Below are 16,015 nucleotides of genomic sequence, written 5' to 3' on the forward strand. Positions count from 1 at the left end.
CTGCTGCACGTCTGTTCGGTCCTTCTTCTTGTTGCAGGTTCTTGCCTGAGGAAACAAGGTTCAGGGGTGCCCCCAAATACTAGATTTAGGCGCGATACAGGTAGGTAAAAGGTAGGGACAAATGGGTCCCTTCCCTGGGGTGGGTACACCCCCTTTTATGCCACCCTCCAGTGGGAGGGGGGCATGAGTCTGTCCCTGGTTGGCTGAGTCCCCCCATCTACAAGATGGTGGGGACTGGGAGTTGTCCTTCACCTCACCTCCCCCACCTGAGGGGTGGAGCTGGCAGAGGTGGGCACACCTTTCTTCTCCACTTATTTTTCCTGCTGGTTCTCCCGCCCAAAGTGGAGGTCAGGACCAGTTGCTGAAAGCAGCAAGTGGCCTGGGGAAGCTCACCAATGCGGCAAGCCTTTGAAGCTTCCCCTTCGTGAACCCTGCCCATCCTGGGGGAGGAGGCTTGGCACCTCCTCCTAGGATGTGCATTGTTTCAGGCCCCAGAGAGCAGAAGGTTCTCGACCCAGGGGTCTAGAAACATGTCTGGTGGTGGCAGCTGAAAGCAGCCACTCAGCCTGGACACTAGTGGTGGGTTAGTTTTCAGGGGGCATCTCTAAGATGCCCTCTGTGTGCATTTTTCATTAAATCCTACACTGGCATCTGGGTTTAATGTGCTGAGAAGTTTGATACTAAACTTCTCAGTTTTCAGTGTAGCCATTATTGTGCTGAGGAGTTCGTAAAGGCAAACTCAGTAGCACCATATACTCTTAATGGCAGCACTGCACTTACAATGTCTAAGAATGAACTTAGACACTGTAGGGGTACAGGGCTCATGCACCTGTACCCTCACCACTGGTATAGTGCACCCAGCTAGAGGGGTGACTGATCTATGCCAGGGCAGTGGGTTGTAGGCATGGTACACAGAGGTGTGTGCCATGTCGACTCTTCACTTCGTTCTGCACCAAAACACGCAGCCTGCTAAGGCAGTGTGTGTGTGTAGAGGTACAGGGCCTCTAAGGGTGGCACAATAAGTGCTGCAGCCCTTAGAGGTCTTCCCTGGTCACAGTGCCCTGGGTACCTGTGGTACCATTTACCAGGGGCTGACCTGTGGCCAGAGATGCCAATTGGGTTAGTTTTGGGGAAAGAACACAGCCCTGGGAACCTGGTTGGCGGGGACTCAGGGCATATCAAGTGAAAGTACATCAATAGTCTGGCAAATTGTGTGGGGGGGGGGGGGGTTACTGCAACACAAACCCAATTTCCTACAGGCTCCCATAGAGTTCAATGGGAGTACAAGCGAACTGAGTCCGTCAGCATACAGATGCATCGTACTCGCTTGGTCGGACTCCAGCGCTCCGAGTCGTACAGAAAGCATTTCGAATCCGATTCGATCGGGATGCTTTTCGAACGAGATCGGAATCGGGCCCTTAGTAGTAAGTATTAATCCTTTTCCAGCCACTGTCCTAGGCCCCTCACACATTTACTACTAAGGGCCTTATTACGATGTCGGTGTGGGAACCGACCGACCTTAGGTCGGCAGTTCCGCACTCCGTATTATGATGTGACCGCCCATGGTGCGGTCGTAAACTCCAATTTCTCTATGGGAGTTTGTGTAAATCCCTGCACCGTGTGGCAGGCACCGTGCAGTGCAGGGATTCACAGGAGGGCACCATAGGTGCCCCCAGGTCCCCAACCGGAGGCTGCAGAAGAATGAGGGCCCTTGTAGGGGTCACCAAAGTCACTTGCCGACAGGCTATTCATGTCGGAAAGTCCGACATGAAATGCCTATTGGAAACCAACATCATAATTCTGTTGGCAGAAATGCAGTATATAAGGGATTATTTGTGGCCTCCGACTGGTCGATTCAAACTCCAACTGCCTACATTGTAATTAGGCGGTCGCACTTTAAACCTTGGATGTCGGTCAGAAAGCCTCCGAACTGTGGTTGGAGGCTTTCCGACCAACATCCTAATGAGCCCCTAAGTAGTAAACTTAAATGTGGGAGAATCTACCCATAGAAAAGATAGGAGAGGCGGAGATTTAATTTTGCAGGTTTGTGAACAATATTTGTTAGTACTTTAGTAGTACTAAATGTACTACAAAATGTACTTTATAAATAAGCCTCCTAATCTTTCTGTGCCCCCAAATAAACAAGCACCACCCACAAAAGCATCTGACATTTTTTAGTGCAATGTGGCGCTCACGTAAAGCACTCTAATGCCCTTGGGTCAAATTGCACTACATAACACAACAAAATATATTTTTAAGAATGCAAAAACTGCAAAGCACCATTCCATTAACATTCTAACATGGGAGCACGGGGTGGTAGGAATTTTTTGATCCCTGCAAATCCTAACTTTTCCCTCACAGAAATATTAGAAAAAGCACAATTTAACCCTGCTTTGCCAGCCCATATATCAAAACTACGCTTAAGAGAATTAAAATGTCCTCTTGCTTGTCATGGGGATAATCTAGGCCCTGACGCTTGGCTAAACCTCTTCACAACATTTTTTAAAATAAAACCCATGGGATCCAGTGGGGGTTTTTCTCCCAGAGGGGCAGATTGAAGGGGTTTACCAGAACGTTGGACTATTTTGGTGTGGGTGCATGATCTGATGCTTGTGTGGGCAACCCTCACCCGTTTTAAAATGTATTTTCCCTAGGGTGTCGTAGATTGTGTGCCCAACGCCAGAGGTGTGGGGGAGGGGATTCGGGGTAAATCACCCAGTCGCCCTACAGGAAGTAAAAATACATAAAGAATACATACAATATAAAAAATATATAATAAATTATAACTTGCAAACATAAAATAAAATATATACAGTAGAGTAAATGTAAAATATAAAAAAAAAAAATGATAATCAAGTTTATTGGTATTTTGAGAACAGATCACAAAAAAATAATGGCAGCACAGTCAGACATGGTAAAGAGGTGAATTACATTGGGAAGAAGGACGACTAAGACTCGTACAACACTTTGGAAATGAATAGAGCACCTGCAGGCAAACATTCTTTTACAGGACTTGTTCGAGTACCTCAGGGCACCAAGTTGAACCACTTTCCCCATATCTTACCAAAAATCTCGGGACAGCCCCGGGCCTCGAAGAGGGGTTCCTCCTGAGTTCCGCACCAATCCACACCCCGTCTCCATATCCGCATAGTAGGTGGCTTGTCCTGAGACCAAAGCGCCGCTATGTTGCGTTTCGCCACAGCCGCTCCGAGGAAGCGTTTATCGGCCCGGGAACCATCGAGGCCTTCGAACACTCCCAGGATCAGGCGTAACGAGTCGTGGGGAACCTCTCATCCCAAGGTCTGTCTGAGCTCTAGCTCTACCCCCGCCCAGAATGGTGCAAGAGCGGGGCACTGCCATGTAATGTGGTAGAAGTCTGCAGGAGCGTGGTTACATCGCGCGCAGGACGGGGTCGGCCGCATATGGGCGCTGTAGAGGCACGCAGGGGTGAGGTATGCCGTGTGGAGGTAATAAAGTTGGACTAGACGCAGCTTGGAGGAGGTCGTCAGGGTCTTGGGAGCCATAAGGGCATCCCTCCAATCCGCGTCCTTCAAGGGGCCCAGCCACCCCTCCCTGCGGGCACGCAGCAGGTCCAGGGAAGTGGGGCCATTGTTCACCAGGGAGCGGTAAATCCGCGACACCCCCCCTCTGCCTAAGTTCCCCATCATCACTTGGGCTTCCAGGGGGCTGAATTCCGGGAAGGATGTGGGAGATGGAATGTGTGTTCGGAGGGCATGCCGTAGCTGTAAGTACTTGTAAAATTGGGAGGAGTGGAGGGAGTGGCGTTGCTGTAAGTCTGCAAAAGATCGAATGTGGTCCCCCACCCATACGTCCCCCAGCAACGAAATCCCGATGAGGTCCCATCGGCGGAAGTTCTAGAGTGACGAGCCCTCCTCTAGCCAAACACCACTCCACAGAGGCGTCTGTCTGGTGAGCTTCCGATCCCAATTCGTGTGGCGTAAGGCTGAGCGCCATGCCATAAGTACCGTTCGAGTGATGGGGGGGAGGGCCCGTGGCACAGGGGTCCCATAAAGGAAGGCTTGGAGCTGTGGGAAATCCATTGACCGGAGTTCCACCCGGTACGCTGGGCCGGACCAGCCGCCCGCGAACCAGTCATGGATCACAATGAGCTTTGTGGCCAGGTAGTATAGGTGGAGATTGGTTACCCCCATGCCCCCATCATAGGGAGGTATGCGGCAGTGCGCCAAAGACAATCTTGACCTCCCGCCACCCCACAGGAACCGGGTAAGGGCACTGTCTACTTCCCGGAACCAACCCCCCGGGAGATGAAGGGTGATATTTTGTAAAATGTATAAAAAACGGGGTAGGGCCATCATTTTATGGTTTAACTCTCTTTATTAATTTCTCACATACAACATAAAAGAAAATCAAATCTCGACTCCTGAGTACAATATAGATCAGACACAAGTGCCGCCACTATTCACATTACCAAGGTAAAGCATGGAGCGAGGTCTCGGTGAAAGACAAAGGAAAAAATAAAATATGAAAAGTAACAAAACAACATTCAAAAAACCCCCCGAAACATGTCCCCCCTCCGCCCCCACCCCCGTCTCGTCCATCCCCTATACACCACACTAAGGAAGGGGAGTGCCTGTACCCACAATGGATCATCTCCGCCTAGCAGAGCTGCCTGGGAGGGCCTTCTGCGGTATCTGAGTATCTTCCAGCCGCAGCAGTCTGAGATATCGAGGGCATTTTAATTCCCTGAATTCAGTTCTGAGGAGCGTGAGGAAGGGACGCCAGAGCTCTGGGAATTCAGAGCTCCTGCCTGCAAGAGTGAGAGTAAGCTTTTCCATCCCCAGCACCATCCACAATCTATGCAGCCAACCCAAGCCGGATGGGGGTGAGGGAGAGCGCCAGTGCGCCAGTATGTTCTGTGTGGCCGCCCCCAAGGCTATAGCGATCAGGCGCCCCCGTCGGGACTTAAGAGGGTACATCAGTGGATTCGGTAAGCCCAACAGTATATAGGCAGGGAAGCGGGGAAGCTGTGTGTCCAAATGAGTATCTATGTCATCCAGGATTTGGGCCCAGTACGGCCGAATATGTGTACAACTCCACAGCAAATGCTCTAACGTACCCACCTCCCCACAGCCCCTCCAACAGAAAGCACTCTGGCGGGGGTCAAAACGATGGAGGCGCTCCGGCGTGTAATACCAATAGGTGACTACCTTGGTCATCGTCTCGGTAAGGCCTGCGTGGTGTGCTGAGTGCCGGGCTCTGTAATATATGTCGTCCTACTCCTTGTGGGTGAGAGATCTGCCAATCTCGCGTTCCCAGCGTGTCCGGCCCGCATTATATGTGTGTGTGGTAGAGATTAGGAGATGCTTGTAAAGATCAGAAATAAGTTTTTTATCAGATGATCTAGTGATAAGCCATTTCTCGAAAGCGGTGAGGGAGCGCTGGGCACCGGACTTCACCTGGGGTTGCAGGACCCAGTGTCTGAGCTGGAGGTAAGGAAGCCTCTCGGTCTCAGGGAGGCCATAGTCCATACGAACCTGTGGGAAGGGGAAAATGCTCTCCGCGTCGAACAGATGTCCGAGGCATCGACACGGAGAGGGCCGCCATTGTGCGAAGGCCTTGATTGACAAACCTGGTCGGAAGTCTGGGTTGTTAAAGAGTGGCGTCAAAGGGGAGGGAAAGATCGTCAGAGCATGCGTGACAACAGCGCGGTCCCACGCCTCCAAAGTCGTACCCGTGATATGAGAAGCATATAGATTGGGTGGTCTGTGCGCTTTACGTAGGAATGGAATCCCCTGCAGGGTCGTGGCCGCAACCGCTTGGTCTTGGAACAACCAATGCTTCTCAGACTCCAACCGACTCCACTCCACAAGGTAACGGAGCTGTGTGGCGTAGAAATAAAGCTGCAAATCTGGGACCCCCACTTCTCCCCGGTCGGGCGGTAATATTGCTATGGCATGCTTAAATCTGGGTTTACGGCCCTGCCAAATGAATTGCGCCAGATCTGCCTGAGTCTGCTGGATCCAGCCAGCCGGTGGGCGAAGAGGAAGCGTCTGAAAAAGATATAGGATCTGGGGGAGAATGGTCATTTTGGTGGCCGCGATTCTGCCCAACCAAGAAAGAGTATGATGCTTCCATTGTCCCAATTCCCTGCGGATGTGCGCGCGGAGCCGATCATAGTTAGCGGTAACTGTGTCTCGAATGGTAGGGCCCAACAGCACTCCCAGGTAGGGGACCGTGAAGTCCGCCCACTGTATCGGGTGCTCCTCTTGTAGTCTAGCAAGCGTGTGTTGGGTAAGGGAGATATTAAGCGCCGTCAATTTCCCCATGTTAATTTTAAAACCGGACGCCTGTCCAAAACTATGAAGTTCAATGAAGAGCGCTCGAAGCGACTGGACCGGATCGGTGAGAGATAAAAGAATATCGTCTGCATATAGGCTGATGGTGTGTATATCCCCGCCAAATTTAATGCCCTTTACAAGGGGGTGGTGCCTGATCCGGTGGGCTAGCGGTTCCATATATAACGCAAAGAGGAGGGGGGAAAGGGGACATCCCTGCCTCGTGCCCTTGCCAATGGGAAACCGGGAGGAAGTCTGTCCATTTACCCGGACCGAGGCCATGGGCAACCGGTAACAGTTCAGAATCCGCGTGCGCAGTTTCTCCCCCATGCCAAACCTCCGCAGTACCTGTTCAAGATATGGCCAGGCCACCCTGTCGAAGGCCTTCTCGGCGTCTATGGCCAATAACATGTATTCTCCGTCCGTGCGCGACGCTTTTTCAATGATGTGGAGGACCCTCTTGGTATTGTCACTCGTCTGTCTCTGCGGTATGAACCCTGCCTGATCCGGTTCCACGAGCTGGGGCATGTATGGACCCAGTCGCGTTGCGAGGATACTCGTATATAGTTTAAGGTCAATGTTGAGCAGGGAAATCGGCCTGTACGCACCACACACTGTCGCGTCCTTCCCAGGCTTAGGAATGACCACAACCGATGCCTCCAGCATCTCCGCCGGGATGGAGGGCCATCATTTTAAAAAGAACGCTCCTGCCAAGGGGATTGCGGGGGAGGGACTGCCATTTCTTGAGGTCCGCCTTGGCCTTAGTGACCAGGGGCGTGATGTTCAGGGCCCATTCGAGGTCTGGAAGGAGGGCGACCCACACCCCCAAGCCCAGGATGGATGCAAGGGAACCAATGTGGACTTAGCCGGGTTGAGCCGGAGGCCGAAGACCTGTTCGAAGGCTAGGAGGGCGTCCAAGCACCTCGGACCTGAGCTCTCTGGGTCCGCCAGGAAGAGGAGGACGTCGTTGGCATACAAGGCGATCTTATCGATCTAGTATGGGTCCCAAGCCCGGCCTCGTATGAGGGGATCTTGACGGACAAGGGAGGCCAGAGGCTCCATTGCTAAGGCAAATAAAAGCGGCGAGAGCGGACAGCCCTGACGAGTGCCTCTCTGAATGGGAAACTTCTCTGAAAGCACGCCATTAATGAGGACCCTTGCCGTGGGGTTGGAGTATAAGACCTGGATAAGGTGCCGAAACGGGGAGCCAAAACCCATCCTCTCCAACACGCCCCCAAGGTAGTTCCAGTCCACCGTATCGAATGCTTTTTCGAAATCAACGAAAAGCAGAGCGAGATACGGGGTGAGGTGGTGACGGTGTGCCAGGGTGGTCCTGGGAGGTCGAGCCGCATAAAGGGCAGCATAATAGCCCGCGAAAGTTCGGGCGATAGCATGGGAGGTGGCATGGTGAGCCCTGGTCTCATCACAGATCTCAGGGATAATGCGGTTGGTTTTGGGGTAAGACACTAAGTTGTGAAGTAATTTACTGTTTTTATCGCCCCAGCCATACACGCGTGCCACAGAGGAGCGTCAGAGCATTTTAGCGGCCTCCAGTGAGATCTGGCAGATCTCTTCTCGGATCAGTTTAAGCCGACGCTCGGAATCATTGCTGCCTGTGCCCGCCAGGGCCCCCTCCAACTGTGCCGCCTGGGCCTCCAGCTGTATGAGTCGAGCGGTCTGCTCCGCGCGTTTCGCGTGAACCAAACCTCTAGCCACCCCACGCATGGTGGCCATGCCTGCCTCCCATAACGTCACCGACGAAGAGACCGAGCCTGTATTTGTCGAAAAATAATGCCTCAGTTCCTGCCCGAGGGATTCAACAAGTTCCGCGTCTTGCAGGAACCAGGCGTTCATCCGCCATGCCGTACGGGTACCATTAGGGGGGTTCCCAAGACGGAGGGAGACGGGGAATGATCCAAGATGCCTCTGGGCAAGATAGAGGCCCCGGACATCAGTTGACAGTCTGGGGCAGGTAGTGGAAACCGATCAATTCGAGAGTGGGAATGGTGGGCTGCCGATGTATGAGTATATTGTTTTCTGCGGGGGTTCCAGACCCTCCAAGCGTTGCAAAGACCCATAGCAGAAGACCAGTCAGACAGGCGTTTAGCAGAGGCAAGGCAGGCTGCTGAAGGAGCACCTGTTGTGTCGTACGAGGGTTACAGAACGGCGTTGAAGTCCCCCCCGATGACAGTCAGACCGTGAGTAAAGGAGGAGACCACGAGTGTGAGACGGCGAAGGGCAGAGGCCATGTTGGCGGGGAGAATGTAAGTGCACAGGAGGTTAACTGGATGTCCCTCGATCCTACCCGTTAGGGCCACGTACCGGCCATGCGTATCCGTCTTGGCCTGCGCCAGGGTAAAGGGAAGGTCCCTCCGGAGCAGTATGTCAACCCCCCGGGAACCCCACGCAAAACCTGAATGCCATACCCTGTCAAACCCATACCGGGTGATGAAATTGCATTGGGTGCCCATAAGGTGTGTTTCTTGCAGGAACAAGACATTTGGCTTATGTCGCTGGGCGCTATGGAGAACAGCAGTGCGCTTTATGCGGTCTAATAGGCCGTTGATGTTCCACGAGAGGATGTGGAGGGGTCTATGTAAAGTGGACGTCATTGGGGTGGGAAGTGAACGGAGGAGGCAATGCAAGCGTAGATCGGCCCGGGTCCCAAGGGAAGTAGCGTTTCCTGGCCGGTGTCTTTGGGTAAAGGTTGTGCATTTTGGTGACTCTCATGTCGTCGTCCCTGGCATACATGCCTGAGTTGCTACCAAGAAAAACAAAAAACAGCGGCCCGTAGGCGGCTAAACACAACAAACAATCGGGAGACAACGGTCTACCCACCCTCCCTCACCCCCCCCAACTCCCCCCACCCTACCCTTCTGAAGACAAAGCATCTGTCGCCCTGAAAAGGAAAACATTCAAAACAACAACCCACTAGTGAGTCTTACTGCTAAGCTAAAACGGTTAGCTAAACATGAACCTGGCAGAGAAGGACCCCCATCCATAGAGCCGGATAAGAGATTCGTCAACAGCTGCAATTACATTTAAGCTAATATGCATCAAGAAGTACATTTAAGTTCAGGAGTTGGAATAGGAAACAGTTCACCGAGCCGTGGTTACAGTGAAGATGGATTGCACCTACTATAGAGGTTGGCAAACATTCTTAAGTGCAGGTGCCATATTGGGAACTAGGTGGAAAGTTCGTGCTTGGGCCGCAGTTCAAGCTCCACCATCATCTCCAGATCTAAGAAGCGCAGGGCTCCTAGACAGGTCTGAGTCAGAGAGAGAGTGGCGCAAGGCCCTGGAGGGGTCCGGGATACGGCTCAAATTAATCAGAGAGTTAGTAGGGCTGGGAGTGGCGGACCTCTGAGCTGAAGCATGTGAGGGAGGGCGCGGAGACGGCACATCCGGAGAGCGGGATGCCTCCCCCCAATGGTAGTTTTTCTTATGTGCCCTAGTCTGCCGTCTTTGGGGTTTAGGTAGGGTTGGGTGGGGCTGCGGGGGGGCCCGCCGGGTCGGGGAGGGGGTCGGCTTATTGCGGGGGGGCGGTCTTCCATGAGCCAGGTCCATGCCGCCTTTGGTGTTATCGAAGAAGAATGTCTTGTCTTGAAAGACCACCCTGAGCCGGGCCGGGAAGAGAAGACCATATCTAAGACCCAGGTTGCGGAGCTTCTGCTTGACCTCGTCATAGGTTCGACGCTGTGCCTGAACCTCCCTGGTGTAGTCCGGGAAGACCATGATTTTGCTGTTTTGGAACATCAGAAGGCCCTGGACCCTAGTCGCCCTGAGGATGGCGTCTCGATCCCGGAAATTGAGAACCCTCAGGATGATGGGTCTGGCAGGAGCCCCGGGGAGAGGCTTGGGGGCCAGGGAGAGATGTGCCCGCTCAACGGCGAACCAGGGTGAAAGGGACTCCTTGGGCATCCATGAACGCACCCAGTCCTCCACGAACGTGTCCGCGTGACCTTTCTCTGTTCCTTCGGGAAAGCCTATGAGGTGCAGATTGTTCTTTCGCGACCTGTTTTCGGCGTTTTCCGCCTGCCGGTGGAGTTCCAAGGTCTGAGTCTGGAGACGGGCCACCTGTGTTTTAAGCTGGCAAATGTCGTCCTCCGCCGTGGAGATGCGGGATTCTGCCTCTCTGATTCGTGCTGTGGCATTACGCAGGTCTTGGCGGATAAGAGCTCACCTCGCCAATCTTGGTCTCGACGGAGGCCTGCGAGGCGCCTATCGCCTGAAGGATGGTGGAGAGATCATTCCCGGTGGAGGCAGGGGCCTTGGAAGCCCCACCTCCAGGATCCCGATCTGTCGTGGTGAATCGGTCCATTGTGGTTTGGGCTGGAGGGGCAGGGTTCTGCGGGATGCGATTCCTTCCCATCGCCACCAAGGAAAGATTTGGCCTCGGCTCGGGCAGGGGTAGAACACAGCGGTCCTGCAGAGGGGAGGGGGTCCCCGATCACCCAGGCCGTCAATACTCAGGTCCGGGCACCCAAGTCTACCCCCTCGAGCCTGCCGTGGGGAGGAAGATGGATTCAACGCCTCAGGGCCAGTGTCCTGTCCGCGCGGAGCATTCCAGTGGAAGGCCGCAGGGCCGGGCAATCAGTATCTACAGCGTCAAGTCCGCCACCTGGACCCCTTGTCCGGCAGAGATGGTTTCCCACCCAGTTGGGTAGCTTGAAGCGGATAGGGGTAATAGAGTGGCCCAGTTCTGTGGTGGGTCCGCCGCCGCCACCGGCCAGCCAGAATAGGGGACCCCCAACTGCCCTCAGGGAGGGACCCCCCAACGAGGGGTAAGGCGTAGGAATGGGGAAGAGTAGACAGCGAAGGAGGAGGAGGGAGGGTGGAGGCACCGACAATAGCCCCCAGCGCCGCCACCCGACTTGGTGGCCAGTCCCCACCCCACCCAGAGGTGGACCGGTGGCAGGGGTGACAGGGGGTCCTCCCTCGTCCCCGGGCCCAGTCGTCCCGTCAGCAACAGGGAAGCTATTGTGTCCTCGGAGGCTAGGTGGAGGGATGGGTCGTGTCCAAAGCAGCCCGCCACCGGAAGGCCCGTGGCCGACAGTGGGGGATGGTCCAGAGGAGCAGGCCCAGAACTGTGGGTGGGAGTCAGGAGAACAATGAAGGTTGGGGGGGCAACCAGTCCGCCCCCTCGCCCTGCCATCCGACAAGATGGCCGGTCCCCCACCCCAGGCCCCTCTCACTGGTACAGCGCCGCCACTCCACCCGGCAGTCTCAATGGTCCCCGAGGCAGGCTGCCACCGCACCCATGTCGGCGCGGCCTAGCGGGGAGGGCCCGGGCTCAGGACGCCCAGGCCCGTGGCCGACAGTGAGGGTGGTCTTGAGGAACAGACCCAGTCAGGAGAGCGATAAAGGTTGGGGGGGGCGGGGCACCAGGCCGCCTCCCGCCCTGCCACCCGACAAGATGGCCGGTCTCAGGACGTCCAGGCTGGCCCACGCACCCGGAACAGCTGCAGAGGCCCCACCGAAGGACACTATGTCACGGGGCCCACCACTCCCCAGACCACAGCGGCCGAGGTCCAAGGCGCTCCACAACAACCCGGGGGTGGGGGGGGGGCAGATCAAGTGCGCAGCTCGGCCGAGTTCCGACCCACGGAGCCCCCCCCGCGGCATCTGCGGCCGGCGCGGCAGCAGGGCCTCTGTGCCGAGGGCTCACCTCCGGTCTGCTATAAACATTGGGGGTGAGTGAAGGAGCCCCAGACACCGCCCTCATCTCACTGCAGGTGGGGGACCGGGCCGCCCAGGGATATCCTCAGACCCGGGATCAGAGCCGCCGCGGGTCCGCTATTTTGTGGCGCTGAGGCCGCAGGCTGAAGAAGAGCCTCCCCGGGCCGCCGGAGCACCGATCCGCTAGGGAAAGGGACCGGAGCTGAGCCTGTGACCTCAGGAGGCACCGCAAGCAACCAGGAGAGGTGAGTGACGGCCGTTGGCGGTGGATGCGAGCCAGATGATGGATGGGGATCCCGGAGCACTCTTAGACCACATCAAAATATCAAAATTGAAATTAAATACAGAAACTAAAAAACACAAATAATAATATAAAATAGTAATAATTAATAGTAATTACACTTACACTACATTAAAAACATTGAAATATAGGCACCCCTGGGGAGGAGCCTAGCGCGCAACCAAAATGGCCGCGTAGGCTTGTGGCTCCCGAGGGCCTCCGCAACCTCCCACGTCTATCCTGTCATAATCCTGATGTTTTCGATGGGCTTTTGTTTAAGGTGCCACTCGTTTTCCAAATCGAAATTGGACTCCGGGAACGTGTTTTTTGGCGATCTGAAGTTTGCGGCCTTCTCCGGCCTTGGTGCCGAACTCGGGTTGGTGAGGTGCCCGGCTGCGAATTGAACAACAGCGGCATGCCAGGCTGGGCCTGCCCCGGACCCCGTGCTTTCACTTTCGGTTTCGAGTTGAGCTACCGAGACTGATGCGTGGGACATTGGGAGAGCTGCGCAGAGTACGGAGTGCAAGGCCTAGTCTTGAACTGTAAACGGGCCTCTTTCAGTTAGCGGCCCGGATCTCCTGGCCTTCCTCCGGGTGCTGGAGGGTGCTGATCTTGCTGATCGCTGACGATGACGACGAGAGTGGACGGCGACAAACCGAAACCCAAATCTACCCGGAGGGGAGCCTATTCCCAGGCCAACAATATGGACCGCTATGCACAGCCAAAGGGATCCCCTAGTGGATCGCGTAAATCGCCTGAGCCGCCCAAGGAGGCCTCGGGCGCATCATCCGAATTGACCCTGTTGGATGTCATGGGGGCCATTGAGAAGATGAAGGTGACTGTGAACCAGCAATTGGATACTCTGGCTAACAAATTGGACTCGGTGCTGATTGATGTCACCTTGGTCAGAGCGGACCTGTCGAAAACCAATGACCGGGTCGACTCATTGACCCAAGCAGCGTCGAGCCTAACGGTAGATGTGGCCGCCTTGCAGACGACGGTGCGGAGGTTGCAGCTCGCCAGTGACCTGACCGAGCGTCGCCTTGAGGACTCCGAAGGCAGGGCCAGACGGAACAACGTCTGCATTATCGGCGTGCCCGAACGGTCGGAGGAGTCTGCTGTGGATCTTTTTGTGGAGGATCTAGTGGTGACTCACCTAGCACCCAAAGGGCTGAGCAAGTTCTTCGCTGTGGAACGGGCCCACAGGATCCCGGGGGGTGCGCCCAAGGTGGGTGCCCCCCCGTGGCCTATCATTGCCCGACTTTTTAATTTTCGGGATAGAGACGCTATCCTGCAGGCGTCGAGGGTGGCTGGGCCATTACGATTTGAGAACTCTAATGTTAGCTTTTACCCAGATTTTACACAAGCGGTTCAAAAGCAACGGATGGGATTCTCGGCCATCAAACGGCGCTTGAGAGACATGGAGTTCAAGTATGCGATGCTGTTCCCGGCTAGGCTGCGGGTCGAGTTGGATGGTCGCTCCCACTTCTTCGACCGGCCGGAGGCGGTGGGAGAGTGGCTGGATGCCCTGCCCAAGAGTCGGGATCGGGAGGGTCGGATGGCGGAGAGCGGAGAGGGTTTGACGGAGTAGGAATGGAACTGTGATCCTGGTGATGGACTGTATTGGTAACGTTTTGCACCTGTGGCTGCACTGGACTCCAGTTTGTAACGCTTTGCCCCGTGGTATTTGGAGGTTGCGGGGGGCTTGCTGGGGCCCTTTCCTCCTTCTGGGGTTTTTTCTTGTCCTTTCTTCATATTGGGGCGACAGGCACACTGCATGTTGGGGGGGCTGTTCGGGCTCACGCAGGGGTGCAGGGAGGGGGGAGTTTTGTTGGGGTTGATGGGGGGTGGTTGGGGTTTGTTTGTTTGTTTCACAAGGCGGGGTAATATGTTTTGCTGTGCTATTATGATTGTGCTCCCCGGGAGGGGGATATTTTGTGCTGGGAGGGATGGGGGGTAGGGGACTGAGACTTCTTTCCTGGAATGTGAATGGGCTGGGGGACAGGATAAAGCGGGGGGTAGTCCTGCAGTTCTTGAAACGTATTTCGCCTGACATTGTGTTCTTGCAGGAAACGCACCTCATAGGGAACTCTTTTCATGCCATGAACAGACGAGGATATCGCCTCCTGGCCCATTCTGGTTTCACCTCTGGCTCGAGGGGAGTGGGCATCTTAGTCAGGACCTCTCTCCCGCTGGTGGAGGATGAGGTGCTCCACGACGACAGAGGGCGCTACACTGCGCTGGTGGGGAGGTGGGAGGGTAGATTGATTTCGCTGGTCGCGGTCTACGTGCCGCCGGGCCTGCAGACGGCCACCTACGCTGATTTGGGGCGCCTGCTGCTTAGGCTCCCGGGGGGGGTGTTGGTACTGGGGGGGGACTTTAATGCGGTGGTTTCCAGTGTTGAGGATCAATACCCCCCTAGGGACCTCCCTCGGGCCCAGAACTGGCTGGGGGGCTTTCTGGATACCCTAGGACTGATAGATTGCTGGCGGTTGAAACACCCTGGACACGCGCAATATACCTTCCACTCCGGGGCCCACGGTAGTCTTTCGAGGCTTGACTATATGTTAGTGCCTGCGGCCCAGGCGGGGATGATCGGAGAGGTGCGACACTTGGCGCGCGGTATATCTGATCACTCCCCCCTTTTGCTGCACCTAGATATCGCCCTGGGGGCGGAGGGGAGGGTGGCTCCGATCAACCCCTGGTACCTCCGGAACCCCACGATTCATGCAGACCTGGTTAAGTCTTTGGAACACTATTTTAATGATAACGTGGGGTCGGGGTCTTCCGCCGTCTCCCTTTGGGAGGCCTTTAAGACGGTGCTCCGGGGCCAGGCCCTATCTTTCCCACACCAAAAAATGCGAGGCGCAGGAGGTTGTTCGGCTAGAAAATGAGATCACCGAGTTGGAGAGTGATTTGGAGCAAGGTGTTACGGATGACAGATTGCATGTGCTGGAGCTTAAGCAGGCCGACTATAAGGCGCTGGTTACTGAATCTGCTAGGAGTATGAGCAGGGAGCAACAGGGGCGATTGTACGATATGGGTGATAAGGCAGGGAAGTTGATTGCCTGGTTGGATAAGAAGGAGAGAGCGAGTCGAGTGGTGCCGGAGATTGAGAGGGTGGATGGTGTGCGTGTGACGGACCCCGGTGACATTGTTGATTGCTTTGCAAAGTATTTTCACGGGGTCTACTCTCCGGTCTCAGAGCGATCGGAGGAAGACTCTCGACTGCTGCTTCGAGATATTACTCTGCCTTCCCTATCTGATGAGGATAAAGTATTGATGGATGCGGCCCTATCGCCAGATGAGATCGCTTTGGCCATTCGCTCCATTGCCTCGGGTAAGGCCATGGGTCCTAATGGACTCCCCATCGAATTGTATAAGCTGCGCCCAGATGCGATTGCCCCGTATCTCCGGGACATGTTCCTTGAGGCTCAGGCGGCGGGCTCCCTCCCTTCTGACCAACGTCTTGCTACTATTGTTGTTATCCATAAGGAAGGGAAGCCGCGGGATCGGTGTACTTCTTACAGGCCTATCTCTTTGTTAAACGCGGAGCCCAAAATCCTCGCCAAGGTACTGGCCAATCGTCTGATCCGGGTTGTGGGCGACCTGATTCATCAGGATCAATCCGGTTTTATACCCCATCGCAATACCGCTTTGAACCTGCGGCGACTGCATGGCGTCCTTGCTCGCGCCCCATTCATTCGTGAGCCGGCCATCTTGGCGTCCTTGGACGCTA

At 55.2% G+C, this 16,015-nt stretch overlaps 1 protein-coding gene across 1 annotated transcript in view; it reads left to right on the forward strand.

The window, feature by feature from the left end:
• Window positions 1-16,015, forward strand: part of LOC146857102 (lethal(3)malignant brain tumor-like protein 4) — a 566,079-nt gene that overhangs the window by 18,967 nt on the left and 531,097 nt on the right. The gene's annotated exons all lie outside the window — the stretch shown is intronic.

Source organism: Triturus cristatus, chromosome 3_2, assembly GCF_964204655.1.
Source record: "Triturus cristatus chromosome 3_2, aTriCri1.1, whole genome shotgun sequence".
In the NCBI taxonomy this organism is placed as follows: domain Eukaryota; kingdom Metazoa; phylum Chordata; class Amphibia; order Caudata; family Salamandridae; genus Triturus; species Triturus cristatus.